Below are 20,755 nucleotides of genomic sequence, written 5' to 3'. Positions count from 1 at the left end.
TGAGATGTTTCTACAACTTGATTGGAGTCCAACTGTGGGAAATTCAATTGATTGGACATGATTTGGAAAGGCACACATCTGTCTATATACAGTGGGGCAAAAAAGTATTTAGTCAGCCACCAATTGTGCAAGTTCTCCCACTTAAAAAGATGAGAGAGGCCTGTAATTGTCATCATAGGTACACTTCAACTATGACAGACAAAATGAGAAAAAAATCCAGAAAATCAAAACATTTTTAATGAATTTATTTGCAAATTATGGTGGAAAATAAGTATTTGGTCACCTACAAACAAGCAAGATTTCTGGCTCTCACAGACCTGTAACTTCTTCTATAAGAGGCTCCTCTGTCCTCCACTCGTTACCTGTATTAATGGCACCTGTTTGAACTTGTAATCAGTATAAAAGACACCTGTCCACAACCTCAAACAGTCACACTCCAAACTCCAAGACCAAAGAGCTGTCAAAGGACACCAGAAACAAAATTGTAGACCTGCACCAGGCTGGGAAGACTGAATCTGCAATAGGTAAGCAGCTTGGTTTGAAGAAATCAACTGTCGGAGCAATTATTAGGAAATGGAAGACATACAAGACCACTGATAATCTCCCTCGATCTGGGGCTCCACGCAAGATCTCACCCCATGGGGTCAAAATGATCACAAGAACGGTGAGCAAAAATCCCAGAACCACACGGGGGGACCTAGTGAATGACCTGCAGAGAGCTGGGACCAAGGTAACAAAGCCTACCATCAGTAACACACTACGCCGCCAGGGACTCAAATCCTGCAGTGCCAGACGTGTCCCCTTGCTTAAGCCAGTACATGTCCAGGCCCGTCTGAAGTTTGCTAGAGAGCATTTGGATGATCCAGAAGAAGATTGGGAGAATGTCATATGGTCAGATGAAACCAAAATATAACTTTTTGGTAAAAACTCAACTCGTCGGGTTTGGAGGACAAAGAATTCTGCGTTGCATCCAAAGAACACCATACCTACTGTGAAGCATGGGGGTGGAAACATCATGCTTTGGGGCTGTTTTTCTGCAAAGGGACCAGGACGACTGATCCGTGTAAAGGAAAGAATGAATGGAGCCATGTATCGTGAGATTTTGAGTGAAAACCTCCTTCCACCAGCAAGGGCATTGAAGATGAAACGTGGCTGGGTCTTTTAGCATGACAATGATCCCAAACACGCCGCCGAAGGAGTGGCTTCGTAAGAAGCATTTCAAGGTCCTGGAGTGGCCTAGCCAGTCTCCAGATCTCAACCCCATAGAAAATCTTTGGAGGGAGTTGAAAGTCCATGTTGCCCAGCAACAGCCCCAAAACATCACTGCTCTAGAGGAGATCTGCATGGAGGACTGGGCCAAAATACCAGCAACAGAGTGTGATAACCTTGTGAAGACTTACAGAAAACGTTTGACCTCTGTCATTGCCAACAAAGGGTATATAACAAAGTATTGAGATAAACTTTTGTTATTGACCAAACACTTATTTTCCAACATAATTTGCAAATAAATTCATAAAAAATCCTACAATGTGATTTTCTGGATTTTTTTCTCTCATTTCGTTTGTTGAAGTGTACCTATGATGAAAATTACAGGCCCCTCTCATCTTTTTAAGTGGGAGAACTTGCACAATTGGTGGCTGACTAAATACTTTTTTGCCCCACTGTAAGGTCCCACAGTTGATAGTGCATGTCAGAGCAAAAACCAAGCCACGAGGTCGACGGAATTGTCCGTAGAGCTCCGAGACAAGATTGTGTTGAGGCACAGATCTGGGGAAGGGTACCGAAATATTTCTTCAGCATTGAAGGTCCACAAGAATACAGTGACCTCCATCAGTCTTAAATGGAAGAAGTGTGGAACCACAAAGACTCTTCTTAGAGCTGGACAAACTGATCAATGGGGGGAGAATTGGCCTTGGTCGAGGAGGTGACCAAGAACCCAATGGTCACTTTGACAGAGCTCCAGAGTTCCTCTATGGAGATGGGAGAATCTTCCAGAAGGACAACCATCTCTGCAGCACTGTGCCAATCAGGCCTTTATGGTAGAGTGGCCAGACAGAAGCCACTCCTCAGTAAAAGACACATGACAGCCCGCTTGGAGTTTGCAAAATGGCACCAAGATGTGAAACAAGATTCTCTGGTCAGATGAAACCAAGATCGAACTCCTTGGCCTGAATGCCAAGCGTCACCTCTGGAGGAAACCAGGCACCGCTCATCACCTGGCCAATACCATCCCTACGGTGAAGCATGGTGGTGGCAGCATCATGCTGTGGGGATATTTTTCAGCAGCAGGGACTGGGAGACTAGTCAGGATTGAGGGAAAGATGAATGGAGAGAGCCTTGATTAAAACAGAGCGCTCAGGACCCCAGACTGGGCCGAAGGTTCACCTTCCAACAGGACAACAACCCTAAGCACACAGCTAAGACAACGCAGGAGTGGCTTCGGAAAACAAGTTTCTGAATGTCCTTGAGTGGCCTTGCCAGATCCCTGACTTGAACCCAATCAAACAGCTCTGGAGAGACCTGAAAATAGCTGTGCATTGACGCACCCCACACAACCTGACAGAGCTTGAGAGGTTCTGCAGAGGAGAATGGGAGAATCTCCCCAAATACAGGTGTGCCAATTTTGTAGTGTCATAACCAAGAAGACTCAAGGCTGTAATTGCTACCAAAGGTGATTCAACAAAGTACTAAGTAAATGTTCTGAATACTTATGTAAATGTGATATTTCATTTTTTATACATTTGCAAAAAAATCTAAAAACATTTTTTTTGCTTTGTCATTATGGGGTATTGTGTGTAGATTGATTAGGACAAAAAAACAATTGAATCCATTTTAGAATAAGGCTGTAACGTACATTTTTGGGGGAAAAGTCCAGGGGTCTGAATACTTTCCGAATGCACTGTAGATTGTAATCTCATCAATCAACTTCTCAACCAAATAGTACACAATTGTCCGTGGTAAAATGACATGGTATTCCCAGTGGGAAGTGTACTAATGGCAATTATTGTCACTGAATCATTCAATATGAATTTGTCTCTTGATTGGCACTGCACTCAACACGTCAAACCACAGGGCAAAGATGAAAGTGGTAAGGAAAAGTTGAACAGCAAAAGTGCAAGTATGTTGCTTTCTAAATTCTTCAGAAAAATACATGCAGCGTAGGCTATTTGAAATGACACTGTCCATTTCGACGAGAGTGGCACTTTTTTTGTGATGTGAAAATGTGCCCCTGTATGTAGAGATGCCAGTATTCCCATCCAGAGATCTGTGCCACCGCCAGGCCAAGCAGCATGGCCTCTCTGAGGTAATTAGCCTGGTAGGGCTACGACCTTGCCTCTCCCAAGGACTCTACTCTCCTCCCCCTTCCCTTTCCCTCTCCTCTCCTCTCACTGACTGTCTCTTGTTCCCCTTTTATGACTGCAAAAGCCTTCCCCGTATTTCTCCTCTGAATATTCCCTGTTGCCTTAGGAAGATAGGGGAACAGGGACGCTTTGCTCGCTCTTTGTGTCTTTATCTGAACGCTACATCATTTCAAATGAGGAACTGTCTCCGTGTAGGAATTGCACAGGGAGGAAGCTCCGAACAAAATCAGTGATACAGTACAGTAGATAATTTTATCCTCTGCTATCGGCCTTCCCTAGGTCCCACAGAGCATGTACGAAATGCATAGTAGGTCTTCAAAAGGGCTTTGGAGATTATAAAAGAGAGTGCAGGATATTGCTTGAAATATGATATCCAAATAATTTGACAAAGTCCATTGAAACACCTATGTGTGAACACTGTTCTCTCTTTCTCTTTCCAGGAAAGACAAGGGAATATGGAGAGCGGGACACACAAAGAGCACAGGAAGTGCTGGTGTGAATTAGTCTCACTTTGAATCAGTCCGTAGACCACTAGTTTAAAAAGGCTGAGCATTTGGCTCTGAGCTCTGCGCAAGCAGAGACAGACGAAGACGAGTCGAGAGGAGATCGATTAGGGTAACGCGCGGCTACACGACCGAGCCTTGTCATCCTTGCACTGGGCCACGCCTGGCAGGGACCTCAAGTGCTCCCTTAGATTACGGCGGTGCACAGCAGAAGTAATACATGGCTAAAGGAACACAGATGCCGGATGGCAGGCTGGGCTGTGGGGAGAGAAGAGAGATGGGCTCGGTAATAGGTCAAAGCTATTACTGGGGCCTCATCCTCAAAACTCCAGCCCTGTGGACTTAGCCTGAACAAAATAAGCAAACTGAATATGTCAACTGACCATATACTGTACGTCATTGAATAATATTGTATAACCAATATAGAAAGGAATACAGTGTTTAGATGTACTGTGTATTGTAATTAATTTATAATAGCCTCACTAAATATTTATTGACTTAATAATGTGGTGAGATCCATGCCACATGTTGTTCTTGTGTTGCTTGGTTACCTCTGGTGAGTAATGATTTACAGTCTCTCTTAGGGTTCTTTAACATGATTCCGAAAATGATTATCTGATTTGAAATAGTGGCATGGACTCCCACACACCGTGTGCTGTATAGCTGCAAACGATTGAGGTACACAACATTTAGGTTATATAGACCTTTGTCGAAGCAGCACAGCGTTCGTACCTGTATGCAACATACACAACAAAGAAATACCTTTTTAAAAACATTTTTTTTTTACAGTTGAACCAGTGACTTACAATGGCATTCTCAGAAACACAATGGGAAAGACCTTGTCTGATATTATACTAACTGTTTATACTTACCGTTGGTATGTTTATACTTACCGTTGGTAGGCCTGTGTACATTCACCCATGAGCAGAAAGCATCAATGAAATTGTTAATACACTAAACTGGACATAAGCGAGACGAACTGAATCTATGGACTAAAAAGGACCACTACATCTGGGTACAACATCTCGGCCACAGCACTCGGTAATACACAAGGCAAATGATGTTATTTATCTGTGTTGCAGTAGGTCTTATGTATGAAGCCCAACAGCGCATGGAGGAAAGTATCTCTGAGACTGAGCTACGGTCAAGTTGGAGGTAAAAGCTTTATTAGAGGAGCCATCAAATAGGAATTTCTGTTATTCACCACGTAGCCCGCCAGTCTCATTTCCATGCAAAGAGAACAATCTTCATTCCTGCATGATGAGCCTAAATAATTGATCGAGGATAGACGAAGGCCAGGAAGAACTCAGTGGGATTTTACTTCAAAGGGAGGAACTGTCACCAATCACCTTGACACCTTGATTTATTTGTCTCAATCAGGGTCCCGGCTTCTGCCTCCTGCTTCTAGATTCCACACCGTTACAGAGACCAGCCCAGGGAGATAAATCACATGTCTCTTTAACCAACAACACGCCACCGCTGTATCTGCAACATCAATAACACAGCCACAAAACAGGCCTTTAAACACCTCTCCCACTCATTATCGCTGACACTCTGATTTAACGACAACTCTGTCTTCAAGGCGTTCTGTTCACTGGTATTTATCAAACCTCCTTTCATGTAAGAGCATGATAAATGCCTACAGAAATGGTCAACATGCACACTGAATTTCTTTGGGAATGCATTGATGTAATCATTTAATACATGAAAATATGGAATGTAAATAAGCACAGGATTTACAAGTGATGAAATGTCAGTACATAGCCTAACACCTTGTCCTAATCTTATTTCATTAGGCTGTTTAGTCCGTTTTAAGATGATTATCTCAACACTTCTCACTCTTAATGAACAGCACCCTGTGTTATAAACAGTAAGCGTATTTGAATGTAGTCGCAGTCCCTTCGGTATGAAGTGTCCCCAAGCCCCTCTCAGGTCACTCATCCCACAGTGTTAACGCTGCTGGGATTTACAAGGGCAGGGAGCAATATCTGTTCACCCCTGTGACATGGTGCTGCTGCTGTGGCAGTGCCCCTTGTGCCCTCTGCGCCCCACTGTGCCCCCTTGTTGCCCTGTGTAGACCGCCGTACCACAGGGCCCCGGGGCGATTTAACAGACGTTGCCTTTGCCTTGGCTACAATGCACTTAAAGTCACCCGAAAGCAGGGGAGATTAACCTCATCGATCCACATCCGTTCTCTACAGAAAGCAGTGTTCACTGTGTTGATCATTAGCTTGAATAAGTAACCTGCTCCAGATGCAGATATTTTATTCCCTTACAGTCCCTCAATTGAATGACAGTCAAACAGAGTAAAATGAGACACACTATAGCAGGCGTTGCAGTGTAATTGCCGTAGGAGTTTTCTGCTTCTTTGGAGAATGATGGGCAATAAGCTTCAGGATAAATGATGACTGAAAGAAATGTCAGTTAAGCATGAAAGGGCGTTTAAACATTAGTAAAAAGTTTTGGAATAAAGATTCCTGTTTCACTCCCCCTCCCTCTTCCCTCAACCCTCCCCAAAACCGTTTCATCTCATCTGCATTTAATCATGCAAATGCTTCATTTTAAATCACCACAGTTACGTTTTCATTATGCAAATTATTTTATTGAAATTGATAGGCCTATTTAGCATCAGCATTTCATATGAACTGAGAATGTTAAAGAGAGAGGAAAATTTCAGCAGCCAGTCTCAATTGTACTGTACCTACAGAAACAATTACAGACTGATGCTCAGTAAATGTATTGTACAGAGCATGAGATACTGTGGGTATGGGAAGGGTTTATAAAGCATGGGAGTTCCACAGCGCTTGTGTATATAGTAGAGTCTCTGATATATTAGGCATTGTAAATGCATTTTCCTGGAATTGACTCTGAATAACGTCCGCGACCTTGATTATAATGACGGAAAATTGTCTTGGCAAGTATTGATTTCAGGGTCTTCATTTCTCAGTTTTAGCAGCGTGACCAAGCTACGAGGTGAAGGAACAGACGGAGAAAACATTTTGGGTCCTGCTACAATTCCTGGAGATCGATCGCTTTCCATTTACGAAGCAGACAAAGGTTGACTCAGTTAATTTGACCACGAAAAGACCAACTTGATTTGTCAGCCTTAATAAATGGCTAAGATAAAGACAAACGGAACATTGATTATGAGAACTGGAAAATCATTTCAGTGATTGTTTGAGCGAGTATGTGTTTAGGATTTCAGAAATGTGACGACTTAAAGGTAGACTCGGTGATATGTTGAGGATGCAGGAAGTAAACAGCAAAGTGGGTCAATTGGCGCAACAACTAAGTATGTTGAAGTGCGAGGCTCAACTTCTCCGCTGTTTTGGTCCCCTGGCACCCACGCTGTAACAGTGCACATGCGCAGATACTGCGTGTGAATGTGTGAGAGCGAAGTGTTGCTTCTCGCTCATCCCAATATCTGCAGAGTTGCTGGTGGCAACATCATCTTTGCTGAGTCTACCTATAATAGCACACGGCTATGTTGTTAGTCTATATATCAATCGCATCAACTAATACATGGGTAGTCAGTCAATGAATTACAGCGTTATTAGATATCTCGACAGCTCCATGTTTTTCTCCATTAATGTTGTTTATGAGACCGACATGACAGTTTGACCGAACCAGAACAGGAGAATACTCTGAGAGAGCACCATGCTCCGTCTCCACCTATGGTGTCAGAAATGGTTGAATGGGGACCTTGACTGTAACCAGTGTTAGCAGCTCTTATCGCTCTCCTAGTTTAAGGACAGCAGTTTTAGAGTGAGGGTGCTTTTCAAGTTCAAGACCTTTCTCTCTAGCCCAAACATTTACATGAGCAAGACCTTTAAAACGTGCAAAAGACCTCAAGCCGAACCCTTTTGCCACATTTGTTTTTCTTCAGTCTGCACTTAATGTGACGTCCCTGAAAACCTTCCCTGAGATTTCAGCTTAGCTTTTAACAACCGACCAGAGAGACATGTTAATAAACCATTGGCTCAATAATTGAAACCGTCAACAAAACATCTAGGGTGAATATTTTATTGCTATGATTTATAGATTCCAATACAGTTCTCACTCTGCTCAAGTTTACCAAAACATCAACTTGGCTAGGTCAATTGAATTGAGTGTTGATGCTTGACTGATTATATTTGAGTCAGAATCAGTGATGCATCTTCAGTTTGACTTAACCGAAGGGTCCAGAAGTTCTCTCAAACTCTGTGGGCCTGGCGGTTGTAATATAGAGTAGTGTCCGTGGTGATTGTGTGTGTGAGTGACATACAGGTTCTTGAGATTCCAGTAATTACACACACACACACGCACGCATGCATGCACACGCACACAACACACACACACACACACACACACACACACACACACACACACACACACACACACACACACACACACACACACACACACACACACACACACACACACACACACACAGATCACCTGTGGTGTAATGAAGAGTCTCTGATGCAGTCTGCCCAGGAGGAAGTCAGTGAACCAGCAGTACTCAAAACTCAGTCACTCAAACCCATCGATAAGGCCCTGAAAGGTCAACTCCCCGGGACAACTGGAGGTGTGTATGCGTGCGTCTGGATCCATGGGTGCAGCAGTCTCCGGCCTGGCCGCTGTGGAGGAGTGACAGTGAGAGTGATGGGGCAGTTGGCTAGAGTTGGCTTCAGCACAGGGAGGGCAGACAGGGGCTTTGAGCCTCCCTAGGCCCCTGTCTGACACCACCTACCAAGGCCTATATGAATAATTGTCGAATGTGGCAGAAATGTGCTTCTGATCTAGTTTCTTCAAGACAAGATCAGCCCTCGCCATCTTTTGCTTTGCATTAATATACAGAATAATTGCCATTTCCCCAGCAGCCTTTCAGCACCATAGGATTAGAATGATTTATCCATGTTCACTGTGTCTTCATTCAGTTCATTGGATTACGTTTAGATATTGTGGATAAAGGACTAGGCTCTGTAAATAATACTGACTTGAAGATTGTGCCACTGATAGTTGGAGGACAAGTGCATTGGAGCCCCCCGAGCTCCACTGCGCTCAATTTGAGAAATAAACCTATTGAATATTTCATTAAACAACAGGCCAGTGTTTCCACTTGGGAACCCTTAGCCCATGCACTTTATCCAGCTCTGTGTACACACTGTCATGATACACCGTGTGAGTAATGAGATAATATAAAATATTGTATATGACTCTGTAGTTGTGCTGCTTTCCCAGGTTTCCCAGGCCAGGAAATTACTTAATTGACCAGTTGCTGGTGTACTATTGTAGACACAGAATGCTAGTTCCCTCAGGAAGGTATTTGTGTCAGTCAGTGTCCCCCAATTCTATACACTTCTCAGAAGTAGGATATAACACTAGGATTTCATTCAAAACACATTTCATCATAGCACAGTCCCCTGGAGGGTCACACACACACACACACACACACACACACACACACACACACACACACACACACACACACACACACACACACACACACACGCACACACACGAATCCCCCAACCCACACACACATGTTCCCCACCACACACACACACGTATCCCCACCACACACACACACACACACACACAAGTATCCCCCAACCCACACACACATATTCCCCACCACACACACACACACGTATCCCCCACCACACACACACACACACACACACAAGTATCCCCCACCACACACATACGAGTATACCCCACCACACACATATCCCCCACACACACACACACGAGTATACCCCACCACACACATATCCCCCACCACACACACACGAGTATACCCCACCACACACATATTCTCCACCACACACATATCCCCCACCACACACACACGAGTATACCCCACCACACACATATCCCCCACCACACACAGACGTGTATCCCCCACCACACATACACGTATCCCCCCCACACACACACACACACACGTGTATCCCCCACCACACACACACACGTATCCCCCAACACACACACACGTGTATCCCCCCCACCACACACACACACACACACACACACGTATCCCCCCCACACACACACACACACGTGTATCCCCCACCACACACACACACGTGTATCCCCCACACACACACACACGTGTATCCCCCACCACACATACACACGTGTATCCCCCACCACACACACACATGTATCCCCCACCACACTCACATGGCTACCTCCTCAGGATGTTTGTGACAGCTGTAAATAATTCATCCAGTTCTATTCCAGGTTCAGATATGTGTCTGTTGTTTGATTAACCTCCTGATCTGAGGAGTGGGGATGAATTCCTGCTCCTTGGCTGTCAATAAGCCCTATGGCTACACACCACTGTGAAACCAGCCAACTCAGCCACCTATAACCTCTTCTCCCCAGCCCCCTCCAACAGACCTGTCCTTGGCTCAGACAGGAAATCAAAGGGCATCTTCGGAAAGAAATAGAGAAAATAAATAAAATCCACCCCGACATTAGAAAAAGTGAAACCTGAGAGAAAGAGAGTGAGACAGAGAGGAACCCTAAAAAGAGAACATTCATTTTGATTAGCTGCTCTGTCCCTGAGATGCAAAATACCTTTCTCAGGGCGCGTTTTGAAATGTTTTTCAAAAGTAACAGCCAGTCTGAGATCACTTTTGCATCAGATCAGTGATGTTTGATGGCCATAAACTCGGATGTCTTGCAGAACCAGGCGCTCTTGGAAGGTTGATGTCTATGTCCATTAACCTGAGAGAAACGGGCACTTGTGCATTATTCATCTGCAGTTATCACATTCGTGGTAAAAGCATCAGCAACCAAGAGCACCGGCAACACTGTATTGGAATGGCAATTATCTGATGATCTTCTTCCTAAATTCAGAGCTCAGTGCAGCAACATAACTTGCAATACTTCTTTTAATAATTCCATTGACATCAGATACAGCATTCGCATGGACGTAAATGTTACATATTATCACGTGTTGGTCCCAAAGAAATGTGAGGATGTTTCTTGTGGTGTGTAAAAGGTTAGGTAACTCATGCTTTTGTTGCAGGCCAAGGACATCGCTATTGTACAGTAGTTAGAACTGTCTCTCAGTTTGTAACGTCATTATCTGTGAGCTTGTGTGAGGGCTTCTAGACTGACATGTCTGTCTTAAGCTGCTCTTTCTGGCAGACTGCTCAGAGGCCAGTGCCCTACCACAGTGATTACTGTGAGTGAGTAAGGCAGAGAGAGAGAGAGAGAGAGAAAGATAGGTAGAGGGAGACAGAGAAGGAGATAGGGGGAGAGGGAGGGAGGGAGAAAGGCTGTTTGCACTGTCAGACGTCTGATTGGCTTCTCTGAGGAAAGGAGACTTAAGAGTGAGCGTCTCTCCCTCCCCACTCTCTCTCTCCTGTTCCATCCATATTCTATAGCTTTTCAGCAGAGCAGGGATAAGCCCTAGCTGAAGCTCTGCCAGTACTGGGTTGATCTGAGCCACGGGCCAAGGAAGGACCAGGATCAACCAGACACCCACAGAGTCTACACTATCATTAGCCTTCCACTGTCCTATATATACAGTCTCAGCGACAATACCAGTCTCCATACCTTTAGAGACTTCAGTCTCCATACCTGAACAGACAATGCTGTTGCTAACATGCTATGTTGGCTATTGATTCAACACCACCTGGGGGATTTTATTGAGTGGTTGGTTTTAATAGGTCTGAGGATATGCTGATATTGAGGATGGAAAGATAGGGTAAGTCAAGTGGAAATGGAGTCAGTCAGTGTACGGGCTCCCTGCACAGGGAAATGTGCCCTCAACGGTGTGAAATGGGCCCTCGTTTTCCCCTCACCGGGTTCAGCACGGACCACAATGGAGCTAAATATGCAGACAAATAATTCCATTAGAAATATTCATTAAAGGAAGTTACAGGTTTTAAGTAAGTGGTAATGCACATAAAATGTTATCCACAGGTCAAACAAGTGGGAGAGTAACATTACTATACTTGCAAAGTCATTTAGGCTACCCTGCTTGTAAGAATGTTTAACTAGGGGGCAGCAGTAGTCCATCTGCTAGGTCGTTCTATCTGGATCTCAGCTCGTCTAAATCAGGTCTAGAACCTGTAACTGACTGGTCAAAATCAAGAATGAAAACTGTCTGTCAGTATCCTTGAGCTGCGGGCCAACATTACTCAGAGAATACTGTGCTGAGTGTCTGGCTCGCGAAACGAGTACAATAATGGTGTGTGATGCATTATTTGTGCGTTGTGTAAGGGAGATATTTAGCTTGATGGATGTCAGATTCGCTCAGTCTGAAAAGTGAGTGAGCTACCACCTTGACATACCAACACTATGGTATATCTGGGAATGGATCTTTTGTGACAGGGGTGCTTTATGTAGCTTCCATGACTGGCTCATAAAAAGTAAGTCTGGAAGAAATAGTGCGACTAGAATCTGCTGATTATTATACCCGTATGGATCAGGCATTTAAAGAAGGATTCACTTGGTAATACCCAATCCCACAACTGACACATCTTTATGACTATATCATACACCTAATCCACAATACTTTAAATGATGGTGGAAGGGATATCATGTTGGTGATGAAGATGATGATGGTAAGGGAGATTAATGGTGGGGTTTTGCCACCGGGAGGTTAGGGTGGATGTAAGTCTCCCACAGTCGCATAGAGTCACTGTGATGTAATGTGATGGGTGCCATTTTAAACCCCAGTCTGCCCAGTGCACATGCATCTCTTCTGCCATTATCATTTATTCAGAGATTGCATGACGCGTGTGAAGGAAATTCGGCCTGGTCTCCTCCTCCTTCTTCCCTAGCCTCTTGGAAAAAGAGAGAGAGAGGGGGAAGGAGAGTGAAAGAGAGGGAGTGAAAGAGAGATAGAGGGAGAGAGAGAGAGAGCGAGAGAGAGAGAGAAAGAGAGAAAGGAGAGAAATGAGAGAAATGAGAAAGAGAGAGAGAGAGAGAGAGAGCAAGAGCGAGGAGAAAGAGAAATATCTTAGTTAGGAATGAAGGAGAGGGCATAATAAGACAGGAGGTTTTTCAGTGTCATGATAATTGAATTGGTGCTGTCAAATTAGAATATCTAATTGGCCTCAAATTACAAGAGATCAATCAGAATGACGGAGTACAACTAAGAGTTTTTCTCACATGTCAATTCACTTCACAGCGGGTTTCACCTCAAACAATTGCTATTTTGTGGACTCTGTAACTTACAGTGCACATACTAGTATTTCAATGTTTCAGAGAATATCAATTATCTACCTGTGTGTTACATAAATAATACTATATGTCATTTAGCAGATGCTTTTATCCAAAGTGATTTAGTCATTTGTGCACACGTTTTTAAGTATGGGTGGCCCCGGGAATCAAACCCACACCCTGGTAGTGCAAGTGCCATGCTCTACCAACTGAGCCATACAGGACCACCGGTTTGATAAATGATAACCTTGAATTTGTGTTCTAAACGTTCATTTCTATAACACTAGAGAGTAGTTGTAAAGATAAGGAAAATGAAAAGTACAAAATGCACTCACTACTAAGTCTCTCTGGATAAGATAATCTGGTAAATGACTAAAATGTCAAATGTAAATTCCCTGTACACCTAGTATCTCATAGCCACCCACTTATAGCCTTGTTCTGTGCCGATAAACAAACAGAGGGTCGAGGAGACGCTGCTGTCCGTGGTGCTGAAAGAGATGTTAGATCTCATTACAGATAGACAGTCATTCAGAATAGACCGGAGATGCTTTAATTAAAAAGGCCATTCCCTAAGCCGCCTCCTCAGTTGATTCTCCTGGAAGTAAACTGTGTATTCAGCATTCAGTCGCCAGGCTGCACTAACAACTTTGGAAGTAACCTCTAAAAACGTGTCTTCTCCTCTGGCTCTTACATGACTATGTTAGTCAGACAGATGTTTAACACGTTGGAACCTATTGATCTAGCATGATAGTATACTTCATGTAGTCTGTAGCATTGTGCATGTTAGTCAAATTCTCTTCCATTGCAAAATGTTAAAGGCATGTTATTTTTAACACCAGAATGTTATTATTCTCTTGAAGAGAACAACCACCCGAGACTGCCCTTTGAGGTCTTGTCTCTGTCACTAGAGACTTGCTGTGTTCAGCCAGTAAATGTCTGTGCTTGCTGTTGTCACCATCCATTAAGTGGATTCTCATGTCTCAGAGCAGGCTGACTCTAACTACTGTACATCTTCCTTATGTCAAGCCACCACTGTCTGTCTGTATGTCTGTGGAGATGCGTTGGAAAATCCTTTTGTCCCTCAACAGGCAGATTCTGGTTACAGCCCAAAAGTCTCGAATGATGACACGTGTAATAGGCAAGATTGTGTGACAATTTTAAATTGAGTAATGTCATATTTTCTCTCACTCACTTTTTGATTCCATACCATAATCGATGACCTAATCTTCTTCACAAGTCACCTCTCAGATTTTAGACTGGGAACAATGTGACCAGTGTCCTAATATCGGCTATTTTCAATATACTTGTTCTAAAAACATATATATTTACAGTAGTTCTATAGAGATAACATGGCATTCCGTTTGACACTGGTGTACAGCAAGACGGAAGGGGGTGGAGTCTGTCTTTCTTGGCTAAAGGGCAGTTTTCTCCTTGTTGATATCAGCCAGTATAAGCACTTTCAGTATGCACACCATGTCAAGTGCCGTCTATGCCAGCTCTCTGACAAGTAAATGAAAGACCCCCTCGTTCTTATTCCTTCCCAGGTGACACACTGTCCCCATTCCGTCACCATCAGAAAGCTGAACAAGATGCAGAGAAACTCCGAAAACTCCACATTATGGGCTGCCAGGGGGAAAACAGACCCCATTAGGGAACGATATTGGTTACAAATAATGCATGTCTCCAGTCCCGGGTTCATTTTGTCTGAGGGAGGAGGGGAAGGGAAGCCGCAAAGATGTAGAGAAAGATGCACCAGAGTCGCCTCCTCACTCCTACATACTCATCTGAATCTATAGATCTATATTTTTACTCACCAGTCTTTAAAAAATGTCTTGGTTAATGCCTTCTCATACAACAATCTTTAGTGTCTTACAGATACAGTAGATACAATGTTGTACGACTCTAGCTGTCCTCTGTATCCTCACTAGGGTTGCAAAATTCTGTGAACTATCTATAAATTCCTTGGTTTTCCCGAAATGCCGGTCTGAGGTTTTCCGGATTCAGGAGGGAATAAGAAGTAAAGTCCTGAATCCAACCAGGATTTCTGAAAAACATGGGAATTTATTGAAAGTTCCCATAATTTGGCAGCCCTAATCCTCACATACCACTGAATCAGCAGACAGTATTGAACTCTGATAACTGGCCACAAATGTGATGTGGTCACACCTCTGTATTCATTCTGTGTTTCCTTCATTACATTAATGACCCTAGAGCAGCAGCATGCCCTGAAGGAACCTCGCATAGCCCACTCAGCAATTTTCCGCTCTTAAAATGGGATCCTCACATCCCACATCTCCCTGTAGCAATACTTTTGCTTTATTGGCCAGGTTTGGGATGTGTAAGCCGAGAACAGGTGTAGGGTGAAACTGTGGGTTGTGGTGGATTAGCTAGAGAACAACATTATGCCACTCTGCTAAGCATTAAATCCCACACTCACTGGGGTCACTTCCTGTGGCCATGGTGGGGAATCATCTTGGCAGAAAGATCCGGAGAGAGTGATGGAAATCAATTTACCACAGACTCTCATGGGTCAGTTAAGAACATGCCCTCGTAAGCACTGTAAATACAGTGGAGGAACTGTACAAATTTCAGTATATGAGCTTTATCTAATTTAGCGTCCATCCGGTTGTCTTAATCAGAACTTGATAGTCAAATAGTTGGAGGAGTTCACATTTGGTCATTTCCTTCTAAATTGGAATGAAAAGGCAATGCTGCTGAGTTTATAATAGTACTTCCAGTTTTATAAGTGTAGTAATCTTAAAATTGAATCTCAAACCTGTAGGCTCAGTCTTTTAGTTCTAAGATGCTATTAGGCTCTGAGGCACTTATGTATTTTTAATGGAGGAGAAAAATTGCCTTCATTCGCATGTGAGTTTTATGCAATGAAAACCTTACAGACTCCTGGCTTATGACTGCCATTGTATGGGCCATAGCATTAGGATCTTCACTGATGACCATGTGGAAGTCATCTGCAAAAGAGTGAACATTTGATGGAAAAATGGCCGATTTACGTAGACAAACGATTGCCATGACTATTCACAAATAGGATGCCTCTCACAGTTATACTGTTAATCAAAGTATGGAAATAAATACAAACTGTATCAAGAGTAGTTATCCTCTGGGAGAGCAAGTCAGACATGGTAGCTTACTTTATAAATAATGTACAGTTCCTTTTTAAACCTCATAAGTGAAGCATCTGTGTTATGCAGGATAGTTGTCCGGGTGAATTTATCAGTCGTTGGTTTTATCAAGATTTGAATATGCTACAGTCTGTATGAAATAAACAATGTCTCCCAGATATTTTTTTCTCTCCAGAGTAGCAGTAAACACTACAAAGATTTGCCACATTTATTAATGGAAAGGTTCACCCACTTTGAATGTTATATTGTTTTTGTGAATTTCTGAGAGGTATTATATTTGATTCCCTGGGTCATTTCGTGTTTTCATGTGTATCTGAGATAATGGCGTTCAATCAGGCAGATACCCGGACGGTATGACATAGCACCGTGATTAAGTTGCTCTCACTACACTGGAAGTTACTAGAAATACGACTTTTAGATCGCGAAAACGTGTCTCATACATGCTAGAATTCAAGTCTAGCCAATGTCATAACTCGGGAGGATGTCTTCTCTGGAATGAGCCATTGATCATATTTTTTTTTGCGATATTCCTACCTCGAGAAATGTGTAATTTAACTGAAGGCCTAGAACATTTTTCTTGTTTGTCTGCCTCTTTAGTCCTGGGTGCATTGCATTGTGCCGTTGCCAGAGATATTATAAAAAGGAAATAGGAATCCAATGAATAAAGGAATGTATCACTCCCACCCAGCAGACTGTCGCCCAATCATCTTCTCGCTGCTGAATGTCGCCCAATCATCTTCACGCTGCTGAATGTCAGACGACTCTGTGAGGCACATCAATCTGCAGGTTGAATAACGTGAGATTGTACACTCCTAAATGTAAAGTGCAGTTTGTTTAGGCAACTTTACAGCTAACTAGCTGCCTTACATGCTGATATTGTCCTGGGGATTATTGTGTGTAGCTACGTTTGCTAGCTAGCTTGCCGGCCCATAGAGATAATTGTATTGTGGATTTTGTAGTCGACTTGAGCTGCAACAGATTCCAATAACGATTCCCCATGTTGCTATCAACCTTATTATAACGCCGACATGAAACATTTATTCACAAAAAATATCCTTCTCACATATTAATGTTATTTAACACTAAATTGAAGAAATGTGAGGTTTTGGGTGGATTTTTCCTTTAATGAAATTAGGGCTGGAGAGAGCTGGGTCTCACTTTGCTGTTACCATAACAGCATGGATCTGTTTCTATGGTGCAGCCTCCATGTTTAGTGTGATCCCTCATAAACTCCACCACGTACTTTTGTTCACAAACAAACAACGTTTCGATCCTGCATGGATCTTCACCAGGTCATTTCACCTGAAGTGTACCACACCCATATTTATTGACCTAGGTCTAGTACAAGAACCAATTAGGACAGTCTATACATACAGCGTTTAAGTTTAAAGGGGCGCTTATGAGTGTTATGAGTGTGCGGGCTCTATTACTTTTATACCAGCCTCCCTGTTTCCCTGGTTACATTAGTTATGAGTTGTGATAATACATGCTTTTAATACCCCCTACCTCCTATAGACCAGAGGAGGTATAGATACAATATGCTGTTGTAGTATTCCTATGCACACATGGTTAGAGCTCATATATTGACAGACAGTGTACTTATGTCAAACTCCTCTAGAGATGTAAGTTATAACTCATCCCATAGAGGCAGGTTAGCTTTTTTCTTATCAATCTTGTTCGGCAGCTCTGCAGAGCAGAGTGGTCACTAGCTGGCCAGCCTGGTCTCATAGACTAGAGGTAACATAGTAAATGTCAATCTGGGACACACAAATTAGTATGATACTCTGTTACGTTTGGTATGGTTACATAAGGCAGAAGGATAGTTACACAAAACCAAAAGTAGGGTGGTTGGTCAGGCATATATGAAAATGGACATCCTCAATTGAATACATACCATACTAATTGGAAGGTCCTGGATTTAGCGTTACTATTTTATGTTTACCCCTGATGTAACAGTATAGCTTCCTTCCCTCTCCTTGCCCCTACCTGGGCTAGAACCAGGGACCCTCTGCACACAGGCAACAGTCACCCACGAAGCATCGTTACCCATCGCGCCACAAAAGCCACAGCCCTTGCAGAGCAAGGGGAACAACTACTTCAGGTCTCAGAGCGAGTGAAGTCACCAGATTGAAACGCTATTAGCGCGCACCACCGCTAACTAGCTAGCCATTTCACATCGGTTACACTGAGTCCAGGTTGAGCTGGCACAGCCACAGTCATAAAATAACATTTGAAACTTAACCCTAACCTTGACCTCACCGCTAACCCTAACGCCTAACCCTGACCTGAAATTAAGCAAATGTTTTGTTTTCATAATTGTTTTTACAATATAGCTAGCCTATCTAAGGGGAAATCGCTCAGTCCTGCCTTCAGAATAAGACTGAATGACAATAAACGTCAACCTGCTACATAGGGCGGGAATCACATTTTTGTCATTTGGGTTGTGAAATGAGAATGATAGTGAGGAAATGAATCTTTCAAGTTTGAAATTCATTCGATTCTGCTGTATGCTCTAATGATTAGACCATGTCTCCTATGCCCATTCTCTGTTTACGTCTGTCTTCAATAACCATGAGAGAAACCTTTCGTACTTACACTGTAATCATGCCAGATGAACAATACCGAGGGATAGTTTGCCCCTTGATTGTGGTCATGAAGGTCTTGGAATAATTGGCCCAAATTGACAGGCACAGTAGTGAACCATTACTGAAGAGATGAAGGGAGGTTTGAGTGCTAATGTTATCTTGTCAGTGGATGAGCCTAAGTGGAAACAAATACATTGATATACATTTGATAAAAAGCAGGGATAGAAAAAATAACATTGTACTGTATGTTTGCTACCATCAGCAATTAAGATCAATCATAAGAAAAATAAAATATCTACCAGTTTTCCCACACACAGTGCAAGCCTGTAGCTATTCTGTTTGTAACAGCGTAGGCCTAGGTACTGATTCTGTTGTAGTGCCATTTGCCAGAATGTTTCACCTACTTAAAGAAGAGAAATAGCAAACTCTGACAACATCTGTCCTTGGCAATACCGCAGGCTGAAACTGATGAAATGATAAAAGATTGCAGTTCCTGGTGGAGAACACTTCTCCCTGAAGGTTAGGCTATTTCTTACTTTCTCAAGGGAGTGGAAATTGAAACTTTCTCCAAAGCCTGTGATGTAATTGCATTGTTTGGTCTGGCTGCAGTTCAGTGCTCTTCTCAGTGTGTGTGTGTGTGTTCTCTTTGGGAGTGGAAGTGATTACGCCACCGGTGTGGCAGTGGAAGATCAGAAGGGGCAAACAGCAACAGATCTGATGTCTGTCATCCTGACTGCCATAAATAGGCTAGCAATTAAAAACATAATTGTGGCTTGTCATTGACTCAAATGAGAATGTTGAAATCATGCACTACTTTTTGTGCTGCGTATCTATCACAGAACTGTGAATAAAATGTAGCCTATTATTCCCCTGGTTTCTCCTGAAATTATCAGACACTTTAGGAAGGGCACTTATTCTGTCTTACTGTAACACCGTCATTAACCTCATGGGTCTGAAGAGCAGAATATGAGAGTGATGTTGAAGGTCACCAATTACGCTAGGCTAAGTCCAAAAAAAAAAAAAACGTATCCTCATGTTAGCTGAACAGCAGAAGATTTATTTGAGCTGGGACCCATAGCGTGTAGCGGAGCAGGGGGCAGTATTTATAGTGAATAACCCCAGGCTACGTTATTACTGAACTTATTTCTTGGCTTCTCGCCAGACAATCCCCAGGGAGATGCTTCGAGCAGGGCAAAGACGAGGTACTACCGTGTTCTTCTTTCCTTCACTTTCTAGCTGTAAGACCACGGCTTGTGTGTCTTCCTCCATGCAGCTAACCTGGTGCGGAGGCAGTGCTTTCATCACTGCTGGGAAGCACATTTCTCCCACAGGATACCGCTCCTGCGTTAATGAGACGATGTAGATGATGGAACCACGAGGACATTGTTTGCCCTTTATAGAATCTGCCATCTGATGTGTACACGACTGTGAACATTGCCCTGCTTTTTCTATGTATATCGCAAGACGTTGAGTTGGTACCAAGACTCTATGTTGCTGAGCAGTTCCTGGTGGAGAACACTGTTTGCAGGCCGAGGAGGATGAGTGCTCTTAAGGCTGAGCGAAGCAGCAGTTTAGCCTGGGGCGGCACTAGCGGCATACCCCTATCTCCATAATGTCATGCTGTTGCCTGGCTAAGGTCTGACATGATCTGGTACTCAGATGCATGCTACTTAGATCATGTCAGGGGGTAGTGAAATAACTGAGGCTGATGCTGTGGGGATGGGGAGCACAGAAACCCTCTATTGACAGGAGAGCACAGCAGGTGAGCCTGACGGTCAGGGGTAGATGAGGAGAATAATGCAGTATTGTAGCTTAATGGTAGTGTAGCCTGTCTAAGGGATACTAGATACAATCAGGTCTCAAATGATTGATACTCTTGATAAAGATTAGTGAAAAAGGCTGTATAAAATAAGTAATACAAAATATATTGCATGAAAAACAAAATGAACAATTCTATTATTTTATCATACTAATACAATTGCTCAGACAAAGAGATT

The 20,755-nt window shown here is 43.2% G+C and overlaps 1 protein-coding gene across 1 annotated transcript in view; it reads left to right on the top strand.

The window, feature by feature from the left end:
• LOC112237150 (heparan-sulfate 6-O-sulfotransferase 3-B-like) overlaps positions 1 to 20,755 on the top strand; it is a 104,359-nt gene that overhangs the window by 65,914 nt on the left and 17,690 nt on the right. The gene's annotated exons all lie outside the window — the stretch shown is intronic.

Source organism: Oncorhynchus tshawytscha, linkage group LG03 (genome assembly GCF_018296145.1).
Source record: "Oncorhynchus tshawytscha isolate Ot180627B linkage group LG03, Otsh_v2.0, whole genome shotgun sequence".
In the NCBI taxonomy this organism is placed as follows: Eukaryota; Metazoa; Chordata; class Actinopteri; order Salmoniformes; family Salmonidae; genus Oncorhynchus; species Oncorhynchus tshawytscha.
Note: the sequence above shows the minus strand (reverse complement) of the source record. Positions and strands in the feature narration are given on the sequence as shown.